The sequence below is a fragment of the Diabrotica virgifera genome, chromosome 7, assembly GCF_917563875.1.
Source record: "Diabrotica virgifera virgifera chromosome 7, PGI_DIABVI_V3a".
Taxonomy (NCBI): Eukaryota; Metazoa; Arthropoda; class Insecta; order Coleoptera; family Chrysomelidae; genus Diabrotica; species Diabrotica virgifera.
In genome coordinates, this window is record NC_065449.1 from 144,618,107 (window position 1) to 144,639,826 (window position 21,720).

At 30.0% G+C, this 21,720-nt stretch overlaps 1 protein-coding gene across 1 annotated transcript in view; it reads right to left on the bottom strand.

The window, feature by feature from the left end:
* Positions 1-21,720, bottom strand: part of LOC126887786 (inositol-trisphosphate 3-kinase homolog) — a 295,392-nt gene that overhangs the window by 158,171 nt on the left and 115,501 nt on the right. The gene's annotated exons all lie outside the window — the stretch shown is intronic.

Genomic DNA, 21,720 nt, shown 5'->3' on the forward strand with positions numbered 1-21,720 from the left:
ACTACTTTTACTACTTTTAAGCAAGTGTGTAATAACATACCTACTTTTAAAAGCAGTAAGCGCAATTTTCATTAAAATTTATAAAAATATCTTATAAAAAAATAAACTTATCCAATGATATCAAAAAAAAAAACTACAACGCAGTTGAACAATTCCGGAATCCATAAATATTTTCATGGTGGCTCAGCCCCGTTTATTAAAATCTGCATTATCTCGAAACTTACATTTTTTGTGGAGATACTGCCTTCTTTCTTAGGACGGCAGTATTGTATACGTCCGAAATTGTAGTAGGTACTAAACACTTAAAGATATATTTGTAGAATGTGTTTATATTAAAAGTGAAATTTTATGGAAGATTAATTTTATTTATTTGAAATAACAAATAAAAATGTAAAATACCGTTCTGATATATGATTAGTGCCTATGACATTATAGGCTATTGATTATGTACTATAGAAAGGAACTACAACGTTAACGGGGTTTTATTATTTCATATGGTCAATGAATCTCTATATGTGAAAAAACCGCGGAGTGCTACCATTTAAAGGGGTGCGTTTTTGAGAAATGGGTGAATTAGTCCCTGGGCACAGGTTACATTAGGGTGAGTTCTATGCACTTTTGGTACAAACACTTCTACATAAAAATTGTTCCTGTTTAAATTTCCTATCTAAATATAACTTTTTAAAGTCAAAGATACTTTTTAGTACAAAAATATATTCAAAAGAAAAAGCACAAAGAAACCCAAAAGAAAGAAATTTTGTTTTTTGTCCCATAACTTTTGTCCACGGGGATATAGGTATAGACATTGCTTCACAGAAAAAAAACTTACATATTTTGTCTTTAAAATTATGTTTAGTAGAGGTCATTAGCATTTACAGTTTTCGAAATATGATTTTTCAAAGTTTGACACTCACAGCAATTTTGGGAAATTTTCCTTGTTATTTCGCAAATATTGTTCTGTAACTTTGTTCTACGTAACTTTAGGCAATGGTACATGTAAGAGGAATAGAAATCAATTACGTTTAAAATGTTCTACTGTATAATGTTATACGACTTCTTTTAAAGAGGTTATCTTTTTCAAGACTTTATACTTTTAACGAGTTTTTATATTTTTTACGATTATTTTTTAAATTTCCCATTATACCTTTTTTTCTTCATTTAGGTATATATGATATAATAAAGACGAAAGCTTATTATGTTTACTTTAAAATGGTGTATTATAAAAAATTCTATGATTATTTTTGAATAAGATATGCTTTTTCAAAATGTAATAAGTACTTGCAACGATTTTGGATTTTAGGATTATTTTTTAAATTCCTCATTATAACTTTTTTATGTGATTATGTGTTATGATTGAACCTTATTTTTTATAGGTAATACTTAGGATCCACTTGACTCGGCCGGGCAAACTTCAAAATATGGATTAATTCCAATATTTACTGTCAAAGCTCCTGCACCACAAGCTTTGCTTGAAAAAATAGCATGTAAATGGTATTTTTATACCATTTATATGCTATTTTTTTTTATTAAAAAACATTTATTAAAAAATACCAAAGGATGTACAAAAAACTGCGGTTGTAGGAAGATAGGAATTAGTTGTTCAATATTCTGCAAAGGGTGCATGTGCATGGGTACTAATTGTGGGAACTCTAAGATAACTGAGGTATCAGAGGAAGATATTGAAGCTAATGCTAACAAAGAGATGGACTTTGATTTTGAAAATTTTAAATTTCAACGTTTAAATAATTTTAACTAAAGTGATGTTTTCTAAGATTAATGTTTATGTAATTTTTTTAAAGGAAAAAATTTATATAATACAGGTAAAAAAATTTCAAAGAATCACTCGGTTTCCAGTTTCCATTACATATTTAAATATAGATGATACACCATTTCAAAGAACAGAAAGTAAGCCCTCTTTATTGAGCAATATGTAATATATTCATATACAAGAAAAAAAAGGTCAGAAATTTCAAAAGTATTCCTAAAAAATGTAAAAAATAATTTTTTTTATATTAGGTATTATATAATATATAATATATAATATAATATTATATTAAATATACTATATATAATATAATATTATATAATATATAATATATTATATAATATTATTATTTTGTTTTTATATTATATTAGAAAAAATCGTTAAAAGTATAAAACCTTGAAAAAACATAATCTCTTTAAAAAAAGTCGTACAACGTTATACAGTAAACCATTTTAAAGGTAATTGATTTCTATTCCTATTACGTGTACCATTGCATATACCTAAAGTTACGTAGAAAAAAGTTACAGAACAATATTTGCGAAATAACAAGGAAAATTGCCTAAAATTGCTGTGAGTGGCGAAGTTTGAAAAATCATATTTCGAAAACTATAAATCCTAATTACCTCTACTAAACAACATTTTAGAGAAGAAATATGTGGGTTTTTTTTCTGTAAAGCAATGGCTATACCTATATCCTCGTGGACAAAAGTTATGGGACAAAAAACAAAATTTCTTTCTTTTGGGTGTTTTTGTGCTTTTTCTTTTGAATATATTTTTGTAAAAAAAAGTATCATTGACTTTAAAAAGTGATATTTAGATAGGAAATTTAACCAGAAACAATTTTTATGTAGACATGTTTGTACCAAAAGTGCATAGAACTCGCCCTAATGTAACCTGTGCCCAGGGACTAATTCACCCATTTCTCAAAAACGCACCCATTTAAATGGTAGCACTCCGCGGTTTTTTCATATATAGATGTCCATTGACCATATTAAATAATAAAACTCCGTTAACGTTGTAGTTCCTTTTAGCTATCTTCTTTTGAATATAATCAATAGCCTATTAAAATTAATATTTTTATTTCTTTAAACCGTTACATTAGAAACCCACTAAAGGACCATTACATCGGATAACTATACCTTCAGAATACTCAGAATCATACTATCCCTAGAAAAATATGTTTACAGGACTAATCACTTTATTAAATTAATACTCAACCTTTTACTATTTGCGACCCACTCTCAAAAAATATTTTATTATTTTCATTCAGTACATTAATATAGACATTCAGTACATTAAAATATTATTATATGTATGGTTTATTCTCCGTTTATCTTAACATTCTCCTCCTGGGCCTCCTTTCAGTTTTATCAAATAGTTCTAGAAAAAAATAATTTTTCCATGACCCTTGCATAAAATTTTAAATTCGAAAAAAACGTTATAAATCACAACAGATTTAAAACATGTATCAAAGATAAAAAAGTTTTGTTTGTCTTTCGTTGGCCCCTAAAGACGATTAAAAATTCAAATTATACCCGCCAGCCCAAAACGCGTCGTGACGTCATCGGGTTCTATGTTTATATTTTGCACCAACAAAGTAAACAAAATTGTATATAATTTTAAATTAGACATTATAGACGTCAGTAGAAAATACAGTTATTTGACGTTACAAGTGTTTGTGATCGTTTGAACTATTCATAGAAAATTTGTACTTTTACAAAATGGTTTTATTTTTCATTTCCAGTAAACCTTCTTTCCTTTCATTCAATAACTATATCAAACTCCAATCTCAACAAACTGGTATATATTATTAAAATGACATACGATAAATGTCATTAGAATATAAATATTTTTCCTTTATTCCGCGACGACGAGCTAGCCAAATACCCAAGTAGGTGGAGGCCAATAAACTAAAGAAGAAGAAGAAGAATATACCTAAATATAACCATAAACGGAACCATATAGTTAAACTATGTGACGTCACGGGTCGTTTGAACTAAACTTACGTGCATAGAAATCGGCCCACTTAAAAATTTGGTCATTTTTCATGTCTCATATTTCCTAAACCTGTTGGCCGATTTAAGTGATTTTTTGAACATGTTATAGCTTGATTCTTTAAGAATACCACTGTTATAATATTGTTGCTAAACAGGTCAATTTTCATTGTATACCGAGTGTACTAATCAAACTGTGTCTTTTTCTCAAAGTTCGCATCACCCTGTGGAATATTCTAGCGTTTATAAAATACTGAAATTAAAACCCAACTATAGCCTTAGGTTTTCTTAATATTTTGTTTTTTGATTCATTCGTTTATGTTGGATAATAAAAACGTTAGATACTTTAACAACTAGACATGTTCTTCATCAATACACGGTGTTTCTAAATAAGTGCGACAAACTTTAAAGGGTAATTCTGCATGAAAAAATAATGACAGTTGGCTTTATAAAAGTATATCCGCAAATGTTTCATTTCCGAGCTATAAGATGTTGAATTTTTTCTTACAAACTGACGATTTATTTATTGCTTTAAAACAGGGCACAAAATATCCATGAGATTTATATAAATATCAAAATATCGGATATATATGATAAATATCCGATATATATCCAAAATGTGATATTTATATGATATTTATGATATTTTGGCAATTTTGGAAAACATTTCAATAGAGAAACTAAATTGACCAAAATAAGACTCTAAATGTAGAATGTAACAATATAGAAGATATATATTTTTTTACTTTAAATAAAAAATACAAAAATATAAACGTACGTATAGTAGTATGTTACATAAACAGAAAACAAAATGACCCGAGTATCCAAATAACGACTAAATTAACTAAAAATATTGAAAACATTAACTTAAACATATATAGGTATTGTATTTGTATTTTTCCATAATAACTTAAAATTCTGAACATTTAAAAAACTAAATCAAAATTTAGAAAATTAATTAAGATGATGGTTCAACATCGGCAGTGTCTGAATCAAAACCAGCAAAGCACCCAAGACTTAATTCTGCCTCTTCATTTTCCCTTCTTTCAGTTTCTTGTTCAGGCCAAATCCATTCCAAATTGTCATGTTTTTAGTATGAAGAACTGTTTAAATATTTAAACTGAATACAAGTTTAGCAGTCTTTTCGGTTCCTAAATTATTTCGTAATTTGGAATTACAAGTCCAAAGCTTGAAAAGCACCTTTCAATGCTTACCGTTGAGGTTACTGCTGTAAGTAATTGGTTAATTTGTTCGAGAAATATGTTTTTTTTAGGCCAACCAGATTCAGTGATTGTAACAGACTTCCATCATAATAATGGAGATGTTTTTTTTTGAAATTTGGACCATACATGAAACATGGAAAAGATTTATACTTCGAAGTTAGGGCCATTATAAAACGGAACAAAATCTGTGTTGATTGAATTTAAATATGTATTCATAAGCCTGTCCTTTTTGTTCGGCAGTAAGTCTTTCTCCCAAAAAGCGATGGTCCAGTAAGTTTGCCAAAAAATGAGGCGAACCTAGAGCCATATTCCTCCTTTTGTAATAAAAGTTCTTAATTTGAATTGGTTGATCTTAATTGATTTGAATTCCTGTTAGAAGGCAACTCAACGCAGTTGCGACCTTGCCGCTTTTTAACCTTCTTATGTAAAAAATAGTACGAAATAAAATACTGATATATATCACGATTTATACAATATAAATATCGTGATATATACCCTCGCGCCCTGCTTTAAAACCAGTTGAGATATGCAAATGAAATTTGGTAAGTTTTAAGAGATAGTTATTGCGGATTTCTTGACATAACATTAAGAATTTTATGTAATATGATCGGTCATATTACACGTATGCGCGCTAATGGTGAAAATTAAATTTTTAATTGTATGTAAAAAAATTTGCAATAACTACGTCTTAAAACCCACCAAATTGCATTGGAATAATTCAACTGGTTTTAAAGCAGAAAAATAAATCGTCAGATTGTAAGAAAAAATTCAACATCTAGTATCTCGGAAATCATTATTTTTCATGCAGAATTACCCCTAAAAGTTTGTCGCACTTATTTAGAAACACTGTGTATTGATGAAGAACATGTCTAGTTGTAAAAGTACCTAACTTTTTTATTATCTAAGATAAACGAATGAATAAAAAAATAGAATGTTAAGAAAACCTGAGACTATAGTTGGGTTTTAATTTCAGTTTTTTTTTCAATCCTAGAACATTCCACAGGGTGATGCGAATTTTGAGAAAAAAACACAGTTTGATTGATAGACCCGGTATACAATGAAAATTTACATCTTTAGCAATAATATTATTACAGTGGTATTGTTATAGAATCAGGCTATAATATGTTTAAAAAATCACTTAAATCGGCCAACAGGTTTAGGAAATATGAGACATCAAAAATGACCAAATTTTTAAGTGGGCCGATTTCTATGCACGTAAGTTTATTTTAAAATACAGAAGACTTTAAATTTGTACTTCTAAGTTATGAGTTTTTGAAGCGTGAAATTTTGGAAATCTCATTTTTATACAAAACTGAACATGATTATATAATAAAAAAAATGTACAAGTTCCCTAGTGTAAGTGATGGATTCAATCGTTACTTGATTGAAGTTCATTTTATCTTACAATAAAAAACCGAAAAACTTTTATTTTCAATACTTCTACAAAATTTATTACAAGTTAATGCCACTATAGCTGGTGCGGCAAAGTACCATTCTCAAGTGATGTATGTTACTGTGATTTTGCACTTAAACTCTTTAATTTAATATATTGAGGAGTGGGGAGCGCTGTTTGTCTCAAGTTTGTCATTTAGAATTATTATATCTGTATTTTTCAATTTGTTAACTTCTAAAATCTGTTTTTTATTATTAAAAGCCCTTTTGTGTTCTGCTATACGTTTGTTGAAGGTTCTGCTAGTTTGACCAATTTAGTTCTTGGACGGTCACATGTTAGTTTGTATACACCGCCCTATATTTGCTTTTTTCTTTGCCTCTTATTATTTTTAATATACAGTATGCGGTAAAATAAACAGTACTGAAATGAATATTAAAATGTTTATGAATATTTATATATCTAGTAGACAATATAGCCTTACAAACATTATTCACGACGACGCACGATCCCGATAAAACAGATGTTAAAAATGCCCTCTGTCCAGTGGCGGATATACGGAGCGGGAAAATTAGGAAATTTCCCTTCCAATCAAGGTCCAGTTAAAGAAAAAAAAAATTGTTCAAACATAAAAATATATTAGCTGACATGAAACCGAAACCACAGAAAGAAAAATTCAACCCAATAAACACGCTAGTTAGGAAAATTAAGTGAACTGAATGCCTATAGGTTATTATTTATGTCTCTTATGCAATCTGAGTTTATCTTTTTTATGTCTTTTGGTTGGTTTTTCATTGAAAGTTCCCTCCTAAGGTAAATTTCCCCTCCTAAGGCATATTTCTAGATCCACCACTGCCTCTTGCACGAAACAATCTTTAATTCTAGTCCGCAATTCCGAAATGGCAGACAATGGATTTGTCTGACTCCTTCAGCATTCCCCATATGTACGCATCTGGTGGCATTAGTTCTGGTGAGTGGCAACTCCCAAAATGATCGCTCAGTATTCGAAGACACTCCCTGGCAGTGTGACAGGGTGTCCCGTCTTGCTGAAACCATTGTTGATTTTAAGCTTGGATCGTTTTCGTGACCTATTCCGTATGACCGAAAATAGTGCTTCACCATAAAATTTTTTTCTGCAAAACTGAGAACCATTCTGGAGCACCTAACATTAACACGATATTCACATAGATTATAACAACGTTCGGAAACCACTCAGTACGTTTCGGCGCCTGACACATACACATGTGAGGCATACGAATTTCAGTACTGGTTATTTTGCCGCATACCGTATTTGCTTAAGCTGGTGTTATTCCTTTTTTATGTATCTGGCTATTTTTGTTGATATCTTGCCAGTATATGTAATAGAGCAGAAGGAACTGGAGTTTTTGCTCTGTCAAAAAATAACTTCGAGATACAATTGAATATCATTAAGCAAATAGCGGTAAATAATGGGTACACCGAACAAACAATCAAAAAAATTTAAACCAAAAACTACATAAGAAAGTAATGCAATTAGTCTTCCCACCACCAGAGAATTAATTGTTCATTAAGTTTGCTAGACTTAATGTATATTCATTTTTTGCAATACAGTGCCGATATGGGGTTTCATACGATCACTTCAGCTCTCCCGATCACTTGTGGATAGCTATCGTATGGATAGCTTTCTGACAAGCTTATTGATAGCTTTTATTTTGATTACTATATTTTCCCATACACCTACAGTTTTCTATTACCAAAATGTCTGCCATCTATCAGACCACCTTCCAGAGAAAATTAGTAACGAAATAGAAAGCACAAATGTTTTCTTGAGTACAACTTTCGCTTTGTATAAGAAGATAGGACAGTTTCACATGGTTTTGAAAGGTTTTGTTATTAAATTGAAAAATTCAAAGGTGTCATTGAGCTTCGTAGACTTTTACATACGGCGACCCGATCTTTTGTTTATACATTTCACACTTGTGATAGTATTCTAAAGAAGCATATTATTTATTTCGGTGATCTTTGTTAACTATACTAAATTTACAATCAAGATGCAGCAGAAATAAACAAACCAAGACACGTTAAATGCTACTAGGAGCACTCCCGAATCATAATGCAGTATAAACTTTGGAAATCATGATTTGGGATTTACAATACATATATATATATATATATATATATATATATATATATAACAAAACTGGTAGGATTATCGACCGAAACGTAAATAACAATTTATTGTAGTGGTGTATCGGGTATGCGGTGTTATTTGAAAAAAATATACTCTTTTTTTCTTTTATATCTCTATATTTCGCTGATTTTTTGTCAGCTTCATCAGGAGACAACTAAAATATGAATAAAATTTTGTATAACTATAAGATGAGAATAAACAATGAATTACTTACAGATTTAGAGTTAAAAATATTTAAAAAGGTTCTTGTACATAATATGTTCAAAACAGTACTAACAATATTAGTTAAAAGCAACTAGATCATTAGTAATGAAATATAAAAAGCAAAAATAAAAACAACTAAGAAACAATTAAAACACAATAAAATTACACATTAAAAATATACAGGATGATTTAAAATGTAATTGTAAACAGAAAAATTATTTTAACATACTAAGAATATTACAGTAGATATTGCTCAACTGTCCCGTGTCTGCCTTGTAATTTACTGCATATTTTTCTTTATTAATATGACACATTTCTAAGAACAACCTTTTCTTGTAATTATTCTCTTGCTGTAGAACCCTGACATTTGAGTAGTCAAATTGATGCCCAGTCTTTAAGTAATGGTCAACTGCTGCACATGTATTCTTCTTTTTTGTACAGTCACTTTTGTGCTGTGTAACCCTTTGTTTTAGCCATTGAGAAGTTTGGCCAACATAACAGCTCTGGCAATCCAAACAAGGCAGTTTGTAGATAACATTAGTTTTATTCACAGTTGGTGTCTTGTCTTTTACTTTAGAAAACAGTTGTCGGTTTTCTAACAAATTATATTGAACAATTTTGATGTTGGTAAATTGTTTAAATAAACTAGTCACGGAAGGGGTTAAATGTTTTATTAATGGTAGTTTTTTATATCGGATTGTTTGTACTGCACCGATATCAGAGGGACCGTCAAAAATGTCTGAGTTAAATATCAATTTTTTAAGGATATGTTTCGGGTATCCATTATTTTCGAAGATGTTTAACAGCAAATTTAAGTTTCTGTTTATGAATTTATCATCACTAATATGCCTTACCCTATTCTTCATTGCAATCACTGTATTAAACTTTTGATGAGTAGGATGATTTGAAAAAAAGTTTAAATATCTTCCAGAGTGTGTTGGCTTTTGATACCAATCTATCAATATTTTGTTTTGTTCAGTTCTTATTAATTTTGTGTCCAGAAATGATATCGAACAATCATTTTCAATCTCTAAAGTAAATTGGATATGTTTGTTAAAATTATTGAAAATGTTCAGGGTATTTTGAATTTGAGAAGTAGGAACAGAACAAATAAGATCGTCTACAAATTTTTTAATGAAGGGTAAAGGGAAAGGTAATTGTGGAATAATGTCATCCAGCAAATGGTCCAAAATTATGGTTGCTATTATGGGGCTCAGTGGACTACCCATAGGTGCTCCAAATATTTGTCGATAGAATTTATCATTAAAACTAAAATAGGTGTTCTCAAAAACATAATTCAGAAGTAATAAAAAACTATCCTTAGAAATTGTTGTATAATTTTGAATGAGATTCCATTTTGACTGTATTATATTACTGACCAGATCTATTGGTATATTAGTAAATAACGATATGACATCCAATGAAACTAAAACATAATCCTTCGGTAGAATCAACTCTCTGATATCATTAACAAATGAAAATGTATCCTTTGCATTATAGGTGTTCACTTCGTCAAAAGCATCTTTAAGAATGTTAGCAAGAAATTTGGATAATTCATAAGTTACCGAATTTATAGAACTTACAATAGGTCTAAGTGGTATACCTTCTTTATGGATTTTTGGTAAGCAATAAAGTTTCGGACAAGATGCATTGTATATAGTCAGTTTTTTGGCAAATTCTTGATTTATTTCTAACTTATTCCTCATAGCTTTAATAAGTTCATTATAAGAAAATTGGATAGTGATAGTTGGATCTCTTTTCAGCTGAAGATATGTGATTTTATCATTTAATAAGCCTTCTGTTTTTTCAATATATTCGGTTTTGTCCATTGCTACTGTACACCCTCCCTTATCTGATTGTAAAATATAAAGATCTGGATGCGATTTTAAGAATTGTTGAGTTTCTTTAAATATTTTATTTAAAACACTGGAATGTTCTGTTTTGGAATGATTTAAGTAGTTCGTAACGACATTGGTAACTTTTGCTCTTAATAAGTCTTTAGATGTATCCGGTATTTCATCTATTATATTTTCTATATCACCCAAAAAATTGTCTAACTTAAAATCTGATTTCGGACAAGAAACCCCAAATTTTGGACCCAGAGACAGGAAGTCAGAAACATTTGTGGGAATATTAACAGAAGATATATTTTTGAACCATTTACTGTTGTCATTAAATAACTTATTTACTTTAGGAGTGTCGTTAGAGTATAACCTTTCAAATTTGTTAATGTTCTTTTTCTTAACATCTCTAAAAAATTAATGTAAAAAATTATGTACAAGAACCTTTTTAAATATTTTTAACTCTAAATCTGTAAGTAATTCATTGTTTATTCTCATCTTATAGTTATACAAAATTTTATTCATATTTTAGTTGTCTCCTGATGAAGCTGACAAAAAATCAGCGAAATATAGAGATATAAAAGAAAAAAAAAGAGTATATTTTTTTCAAATAACAGACCGCATACCCGATACACCACTACAATAAATTGTTATTTACGTTTCGGTCGATAATCCTACCAGTTTTGTTGTTTAATGATGGGTTTTTATCAAGAAATTCAAGCGATATATGGAAACGAGACTACAATGTTGATGAAAAGATGGGCCAGTTTAAATTTAAAAGCAGCTAAAATCACCAACAGAAGAATATTTTTATTACGATGTAGAGCCACTAATGTTATTCCAAATCACGTTCAAAACAGTACAAAAAACCTACAAATGATTTTATATACAGGTAATGACATACTTATGAGTAATACAGTAGATGGGTTCATTAAGCAATTATGTAAAAAAGCTTTAGCTTTAGAAATAAAAATCACATGCAATAATTTAGTATATTTACAAAAATCCATTAGTACAGTTAAATTTAGATTGCAAAATATTTTACCGTTGCACATCATACAGGATTTTGAAGCCAGTTTAAAGCGATCTTTTGATTATATTTTTAGAGATGTTAAGAAAAAGAACATTAACAAATTTGAAAGGTTATACTCTAACGACACTCCTAAAGTAAATAAGTTATTTAATGACAACAGTAAATGGTTCAAAAATATATCTTCTGTTAATATTCCCACAAATGTTTCTGACTTCCTGTCTCTGGGTCCAAAATTTGGGGTTTCTTGTCCGAAATCAGATTTTAAGTTAGACAATTTTTTGGGTGATATAGAAAATATAATAGATGAAATACCGGATACATCTAAAGACTTATTAAGAGCAAAAGTTACCAATGTCGTTACGAACTACTTAAATCATTCCAAAACAGAACATTCCAGTGTTTTAAATAAAATATTTAAAGAAACTCAACAATTCTTAAAATCGCATCCAGATCTTTATATTTTACAATCAGATAAGGGAGGGTGTACAGTAGCAATGGACAAAACCGAATATATTGAAAAAACAGAAGGCTTATTAAATGATAAAATCACATATCTTCAGCTGAAAAGAGATCCAACTATCACTATCCAATTTTCTTATAATGAACTTATTAAAGCTATGAGGAATAAGTTAGAAATAAATCAAGAATTTGCCAAAAAACTGACTATATACAATGCATCTTGTCCGAAACTTTATTGCTTACCAAAAATCCATAAAGAAGGTATACCACTTAGACCTATTGTAAGTTCTATAAATTCGGTAACTTATGAATTATCCAAATTTCTTGCTAACATTCTTAAAGATGCTTTTGACGAAGTGAACACCTATAATGCAAAGGATACATTTTCATTTGTTAATGATATCAGAGAGTTGATTCTACCGAAGGATTATGTTTTAGTTTCATTGGATGTCATATCGTTATTTACTAATATACCAATAGATCTGGTCAGTAATATAATACAGTCAAAATGGAATCTCATTCAAAATTATACAACAATTTCTAAGGATAGTTTTTTATTACTTCTGAATTATGTTTTTGAGAACACCTATTTTAGTTTTAATGATAAATTCTATCGACAAATATTTGGAGCACCTATGGGTAGTCCACTGAGCCCCATAATAGCAACCATAATTTTGGACCATTTGCTGGATGACATTATTCCACAATTACCTTTCCCTTTACCCTTCATTAAAAAATTTGTAGACGATCTTATTTGTTCTGTTCCTACTTCTCAAATTCAAAATACCCTGAACATTTTCAATAATTTTAACAAACATATCCAATTTACTTTAGAGATTGAAAATGATTGTTCGATATCATTTCTGGACACAAAATTAATAAGAACTGAACAAAACAAAATATTGATAGATTGGTATCAAAAGCCAACACACTCTGGAAGATATTTAAACTTTTTTTCAAATCATCCTACTCATCAAAAGTTTAATACAGTGATTGCAATGAAGAATAGGGTAAGGCATATTAGTGATGATAAATTCATAAACAGAAACTTAAATTTGCTGTTAAACATCTTCGAAAATAATGGATACCCGAAACATATCCTTAAAAAATTGATATTTAACTCAGACATTTTTGACGGTCCCTCTGATATCGGTGCAGTACAAACAATCCGATATAAAAAACTACCATTAATAAAACATTTAACCCCTTCCGTGACTAGTTTATTTAAACAATTTACCAACATCAAAATTGTTCAATATAATTTGTTAGAAAACCGACAACTGTTTTCTAAAGTAAAAGACAAGACACCAACTGTGAATAAAACTAATGTTATCTACAAACTGCCTTGTTTGGATTGCCAGAGCTGTTATGTTGGCCAAACTTCTCAATGGCTAAAACAAAGGGTTACACAGCACAAAAGTGACTGTACAAAAAAGAAGAATACATGTGCAGCAGTTGACCATTACTTAAAGACTGGGCATCAATTTGACTACTCAAATGTCAGGGTTCTACAGCAAGAGAATAATTACAAGAAAAGGTTGTTCTTAGAAATGTGTCATATTAATAAAGAAAAATATGCAGTAAATTACAAGGCAGACACGGGACAGTTGAGCAATATCTACTGTAATATTCTTAGTATGTTAAAATAATTTTTCTGTTTACAATTACATTTTAAATCATCCTGTATATTTTTAATGTGTAATTTTATTGTGTTTTAATTGTTTCTTAGTTGTTTTTATTTTTGCTTTTTATATTTCATTACTAATGATCTAGTTGCTTTTAACTAATATTGTTAGTACTGTTTTGAACATATTATGTACAAGAACCTTTTTAAATATTTTTAACTCTAAATCTGTAAGTAATTCATTGTTTATTCTCATCTTATAGTTATACAAAATTTTATTCATATTTTAGTTGTCTCCTGATGAAGCTGACAAAAAATCAGCGAAATATAGAGATATAAAAGAAAAAAAGAGTATATTTTTTTCAAATAACAGACCGCATACCCGATACACCACTACAATAAATTGTTATATATATATATATATATATAGTAAATTATGATTCGGGAGTGCTCCTAGTAGCATTTAACAAAAATTAACAAATTACAAAAACTAACAGAGTGGTTTTTTTGTTGAAAAATGAATATTTTCACTCTAAAATAACTCAAGAAGTATTGACTTGAAAAAACTTTATAGAAGAGAAGTTTCTTATAATTAGTCGATTTATACATTTCTGTAACTACTATGGGTATTCTTTCATTTTTCCTACTGTACCTGTAATGTAGCCGTACGCTAAATAAATAATATGTAAAAACTCGGTCTTTCCCACTAGATACAATTATTATTGTATCCACTAGATACAATTTTCTTACACAGTGCGCTGGAATAAGTGTCACCCCCCCCCCCCTATTAACTTATTTAATTTTTAGTACATAAGCAAAATGCTCGGACAGGTCGATTTTTAAAATTATCATAGTATATTATAGCATCAATGTTTAGAACTTTACGCACGCCTCTTCAGGTTACAGGCACAACTTTGATTTTTTTAAATGGTAAAGTACATTATGTGACATCTCATTTAAAAGCTTTTTAAATACTGATTCCAAAAATATATAACACTTTTTTCCTCCTTAAGAGCGTAGGCGCAAAATTTCGTTCGAATTATTTTTAAACGCATTTATTTTTTTCGAATCCTGAGAAAACTAATAAGTATTTTTGAAAAGTTTAAACGCAGAATGAAAGATTACATTACTACCGAGAGCTTAAAGTCCCTCAAAATAAACAAAAAGTTTGTTTTGAATGATATATTTGAAATTAAAAATCAGACTAAATTTTTCTTTTTTTCACCCCTGTGTCTTATTAAAATAATCATTATAGTAGTTTTCAGGGACTTTCTACCCTCGATAATACTGTAATATTTCATTCTGCGTTTAAATTTTTCAAAAATACGTATTAGTTTTCTCAGGATTCGAAAAAAATGAATACATTGAAAAATAATTTGACCGAAATTTTGCGCCTACACTTTCAAAAAGGATTAAAGTATTATACATTTTTGTAATCAGTATTTTAAAAGCGTTTAAATGTGGTGTCACATGATTTACCCATTGACTTACCCATTTAAAAAAATCAAAGTTGTGCCTGTAGAGGGCAAAAATCATACCTGAAGAGGGATCGCGTAAAGTTCGAAACATTATTGCTATAATATACTAGGATTATTTTAAAAATCGACCTGTGCGAGCGTTTTGCTTATGTGCTAAAAATAAATAAGTTAATAAGGGGGGTAACACTTATTCCAGCGCAGTGTATAACATATTAGTATAACGTAAGTACATCTATTAAATAATAATTTATTTACCAAACGGTTGTAATTTGAGTCAAAAATAGTTAATATTTTAACATTTATCATTTTCCTTATATGGATAATTTTAATTTATTGACGAGGATGAGTATTACTAGTGACAATACCATCTAGTGCAGGGGTCACCAATTAGTTTCCCTGAGGGTCCGTTTCGAAAATCTATGACACTTCCGGGGTCCGGATTTATGCTGCCTGTGTCTGACTGTTCTGATTCGGTTTCTTTGTGGATTATTGTTAAAAAATATCCCCTATAAACAAATCATAAGGGTGCCGGGCGAAATTTTTGGGCAGAAATTGTTTAATATTTTTTTAACAAATTCAAAACATCACCTTTTTTGCCCGCGAAAATATGTTTTTAGCATTTTTGGGTCATCTTAAATAAAAAAAGATCTGTCATTTTATTAAAACTTAAGAGTTTTCAAGCATCGCTAATGCATATTTTCGCATTTTTCAGATTTTAAATCGCTTATAACTCGAAAACTATCAACTTTTCAGAAATATGACAAGAGACCTTTATTGTTTCTAATTACCCAAGAAAACTAAAAATACTTTTTTCGAGGCAAAAAAGTAATTTTGAATTTGCTTAAAAAATTGTTTCACCCGGCACCCTTCTGATTTGTTTAAAGGGGAAATTTTTGAACAGGAATCCGCAAAGAAATCGAGTCAGAAACATTTTTCATACGAAAGTGGCCTCATATATGGACTAATATCGTTGATTGATGTATTAGAGGGATCAATCAACGCTAATATGGAAAGGAAAACTAATAATATCTGATTGTTTTTTGGTTACTGTATACTTTTCTGTAAGTTTTCCTGGTACAATAAATAAAATATAAATTCATTGTGTATTGTTTTGATGTTATTATCAGTATATTTTGAAAACACAGTATTGTAAATTGTTACTGAGAATATTTTAACAATTAGGAATTTATATTTTGAATGCTAATGAGGTTTTTAGACATCTTTTGTAGAAAGGAAACTGAGGAATTTAAAATAAATAATCATAGTACAAAATGCTAATTAACATGTGATCTTTTCTACATTAGTTTCAATGCAAGGTGTTTATTTCAAACTTATTAAATCTGAAAATTATTTTAATTAAATGCACATCTGAAAAGTACTCCTACTTAACATATCGTAAAGAGGAAATGAATATAAAAAAATGCACATGATTATTTCATTCATAGGAGATTCTGACCAATAGAATGCTACAGAAATAAAAATTAAACTGATAATTTTTGATAATGTCCTGTCGTCAAGTATATTACGTCAGATGCCCTTGGTTGCTACGAAAAAATACATTCAGTGACATTAATGACAATTAATGTTTTAAAAATTATAAAAGTGATGACTTTCAACCGTCAAATATTTATAACAACTGTGTGTTTAATTGTACTAATTTGTACTTACATAAATAAATTACAATTAAATTTTGGTTTTGAACAGTTTTATTCATGGAATAATCGCAACAAATTGCACTCGATCTCTAAAATTAATATCGAATTTTTGCCCTCGTGACACTTTGACATAATTTCACTCCCCTTCGGGTCGTGAAATTAAAACTGTCAAAGTGTCACTCGGGAAAAATTCAATAATTTTAGAGCTCTTGTGCAATTACTACTGACAATTATATATTACAGCTTACTTAATTTCAAAATTAATGATTAGTACAGGTAAACAGAGTTAACAAAAACCCTCAAGGTCACTCGCACCCCATAAACGAACGTCTGTCATCGCTTCTCCACACAGTTGCAGACAAATTGGTTTTACTGTAAGTATAACAATAAGGGGGAAAACTCTTTACAAAATTAAATTATCAGAGAGAAAAATGACATTTTTTTATGTACAACCTGTTTGAAGTTTGGAGTGAGTTTAGTGCAACTGAGTCTCATTAGGGAGTTGAGATATTCATCTATTAAGTGAGATCTCTACCGATTTTTAATAAAGTTCATTCTTGATCAAACAGCTTCGCACACATAACTTGAGCCAAACATAGTACACAATTTCATGGCCAGACATTTTGAAAATTGCCAAACACTAGGTATATTCTGAATTTATTGACGGTCCGCACAAAACTAGCTCACGGGCCGGATGCGGACCGCGGTCCGCTAATTGGTGACCCCTGATCTAGTGTATCATTGATTACTAGTATGCCCTCTTTTGCGTTTTCCATTTCATTTACGATTGTATCAGCATAAAGATCAAACAATAGTGGTGAAAATATACAGCCTGGTCGAACTCCACGCTTGATTTTTACTTCTTCAGAGCACTGTGTCACTACATTTTGTAGCTCTGTGTTTTTTTGGTAGTACAACAAAGAACAAATGAGGATTTACCTAAGCCAGCCTTTAGGAATTTTTCCGCTTTCGTAGATTAAGTTGAATAATTTCATAAGTATCTTAATGTCCTCGGCACCTAAAAGCTTTAATTTTTCCTACGTAAATTCCATCTGGTTCGATCGCCTTGCCATTTTTTGCGTTCTTTATAGCGTATTGCAATTCTTCCTTAGTTATTGGAGGACTGCCTGTGTCATTTAGCGTTTCTAGTTCGCTTCTTTCATCATCGAATAATTACTTTATCCTTTGTAAAAGGTATAAAATTTTATTAAAATCCCTTTAAAGGGGTACATCACAACAAAACGTTTTCAATTTTATAAAAAAAATCATCATCAGTGTTAGATCTAAAAATAAGTATAACCGATTTAATGAATGTAAAGTTGATATTTAAATTTTGACTAAGGTTATACTTACAGACACAGACTGGATGCTAGCTGAGCCACCAAAGAAAATATTCGGGTAAAAACCCTTTAAATATAACATGGATGCATTAAAATTGCATACTTTAATAAAATGCCTTATGCTGGTCACATGGCAACTAGGATAATGCCCCAAGGTAATGTATTGAATTTCCCAACACGTGGGATGCAAATTGAGTTGTTTATGTTCCAATGACTTAATGAAACCAAAATGCAAAATGAGTGACGTTTCTGAAAGGTGTCAAAAAACAAACCAACATCTTTCGTTCCTAGTTGCCATGTGACCATCATAAGGCATTTTATTAAAGTATGCACTTTTAATGCATCCATGTTATATTTAAAGGGTTTTTACCCGAATATTTTTCTTTGGTGGCTCAGCTAGCATACAATCTGTAAGTATAACCAACTTGCTCTAATTTTAGTCAAAATTTAAATATCAACTTTACATTCATTAAATCGGTTATACTTATTTTTAGATCTAACACTGATGATGATTTTTTTTATAAAATCGAAAACGTTTTGTTGTGATGTAGCCTTTTAAAGGGATTTTAATAAAATTGTATACCTTTTACAAAGGATTTTTTCCAATTTTTGTGATTGATGGTATACAGCCAACTACAGGAAAATATTTTCTTTTCCCTGTGGATTTTAATTCCTTTATATATTCACTCCATAGTCCATCGTATTAGTTGCCCTGTTGCTGATAGCAGTTTACAAAATCTTTTAACATTGACAGATCACATATTGCATGCAATTTGAATACTTTAAATTACATTATCATGAACAAAATCTGTGCGGTTTGTTTTGAAATATTTGAGAAATGTGCATTATTAATAAATCCTTCGGTAATAGAACACTAATTAGTAATTATACCAGTATTAATCTGATATAATTTTAGATTTCTAGCGTCATTCAGACTAAATATAGATTGTTTTCTGTGACCACTAGTTTGTCTATTTGATATACATCGATTATGGGTATAAATAAGTAAACATCTGATTTTTATATTTGAAAGACGTAAGCATATTATTATGTCCACGTCAGTTGTATTATCTCCTATTATAATTTACTTATTAGGATAGAATAATAATTAAGCCAAATGAAAGTAGAGCTAAAAAAAGCGTTAAAATCAATCACTTTACGCAAAAGAGGAAATAAAAATAAATCGGACCACTAATTCACTTACTCTGCGTTGTTCTATTTTTTTTTTACTTTCTTTCCTGTTTTTGCATAAAGACAGTTTTTTACGTATACACCAGAGTATACCAAAAACCACGAATCAAATTACTAAATTATAAAAGAGACTACACTACCATCACAATAAAGATGCACTAGAAATAAACAAACCAAGACACTTGAATATTACGAGAAGCACTGAAGTTTATACATTGTAATTCATGATTCGGGGGGTGCTCCTCGTAACATTCAAAGTGTGTTGGCTTGTTTATTTCTAGTGCATCTTTATTGTGATTTTAGTATCAGTACTAATGTTACGATAGATTTTTTAAAACCAGGTCACACCAGGTCTTATATACAAACACTGCCTTTATTTAGAGATCTTAAAATGACAAATGTAAACTGCTGCAGTAAATATAGGATCTTAGTATGTACTGATTTGCTTTAAATCGTCTGACAGCAATGTAATTAATGAGCAGAAATCAAAGTATGACAATCTATATTGATATAACGGAGCAAATTATAGAATCAGCATACGTCCTATATAATGATTATCAACAACCACCAACCACCCTCAAAGGAGTTAGAACAGCTAGCGCGAGATTGCAAGAAATATCGACTGCAACTGATCATAGGCTGCGATGTGAATACTGACAATTTGATCTGGGGTAGTATAAACACTAATAAAAGAGATAAGCCATTACTATAGTTTGTTCTAGAACCAACTTTCGTAACTTCACAAAGAAAGGGAGTATGAAAGGATGGTCACAAGCTCGAGCTTAGCCCGGTTGGCTCGAGGCTCGGCTCGTTTGACGCGCTGACTGCACCTACAAATTATCCTGTGAATACAACAATTTCTATGTGTGAGAAACTGTAAGATCACTAAGCGTCAGGATAAATGAGCATGAAACTATGAAACATACATCAAACACAGGGACTTTGACAAATGACATATACGCAAACATTTTTTTTTTTTTTTGGAGGTCGTCTGACATATGTCTCCGATGGCACTGCAGCCTCATGGGCTTATTGTGCCAAATACGCAAACATGCCTGGAACATTGAATACAGACTACAGTGGAAAGATGCATCAATAATCAATCATGCTCCTCCATCTATTGAATGCAGCTCCTTCTCCTATTAAATGAAGAAAAATGTGTAGCAAACCCCTCACCAGAATCCGGAGTAGAGATAAAAACAAATATGATGACTAAATAATCAACAATATTGATATCCGCGTATAACTGAAATTTCAAGAACGTATTTTTTTGCGAAAACCGTAAATGTGAATAAATATAAAACAATAGTAATTTTATTGTTAATAACCATCATCAAACCACTAGTCCGTTAACTGCAACTCCTACGATGATGATTAAATTATTCATTATACTACTTCCTGGTATATGTAAACAACAAAGGTTCTATTCATCTATTCAATTGAAAATATGAATGAACAAATCAACATTGCTAGCTAAACCGTTGCGTTGGTGTAAAAGTTAAAATAAAAAAATATATCAAAAAATACAATATATTGCTATCAAATATTACGAATAATTATGATCGTGATAGTAATTTAATATTTATAATTTTAAAACTTCTGCCCACATGGAAGTCAAAACACAAAATAAAAAAATGTTCATCACTTGAAACCATTGCATTTATTTCATTTCATAAGAAGCAAGCTCAAAACTGTGTAAAAATCAATATCATGTCGTTCATGAACGGTCTAACAATAATAGCAACATAACAATGGGAATATACAGGCAGCAAAAATTTTGTTGAAAATATACCAAGAATAAATAAAACACGTTTATACTCCATCTAATTTACTTACCGTTGCACATCATCCGCGTCATAGCCCGTGACGTCACATGATACCAACACGAAATATTTAGGCGGTAGGTGTGTTCTTTTTAGAATCATTTTGTCGAGTACACTGGAATTACAGCCATTAGACATATTTTATTATAAATATACGGGTAGAAATAATATTTGAAGATTTGTATTAATGTTAACTGTTAACTGTGAAATACACAATAATATGTTTCGTTGAATTTGTATAAATTGATTATAAAGCGTTTTTATGAAGCACATTTGTTCGGGACACACTGTAACTGTAATCGAACGAAGGTGACATTTTTGCATAAATTGGTAACATTTGTTTGACAGTTGCGGTATTGACACTCTAGATTTGTTTTTATTCTTTACTCTGAGTATTTGTTTTTTATTGTTTTTATTATTTACTTTAAGGTAAGATTATAACTTAATTCTAGTTCTCTATTTCTAATGTTTTATTTATTTGCATTGAATATTAATTTGTTTTGTTGTATGGGTCCCGGTGAATTCGTAAC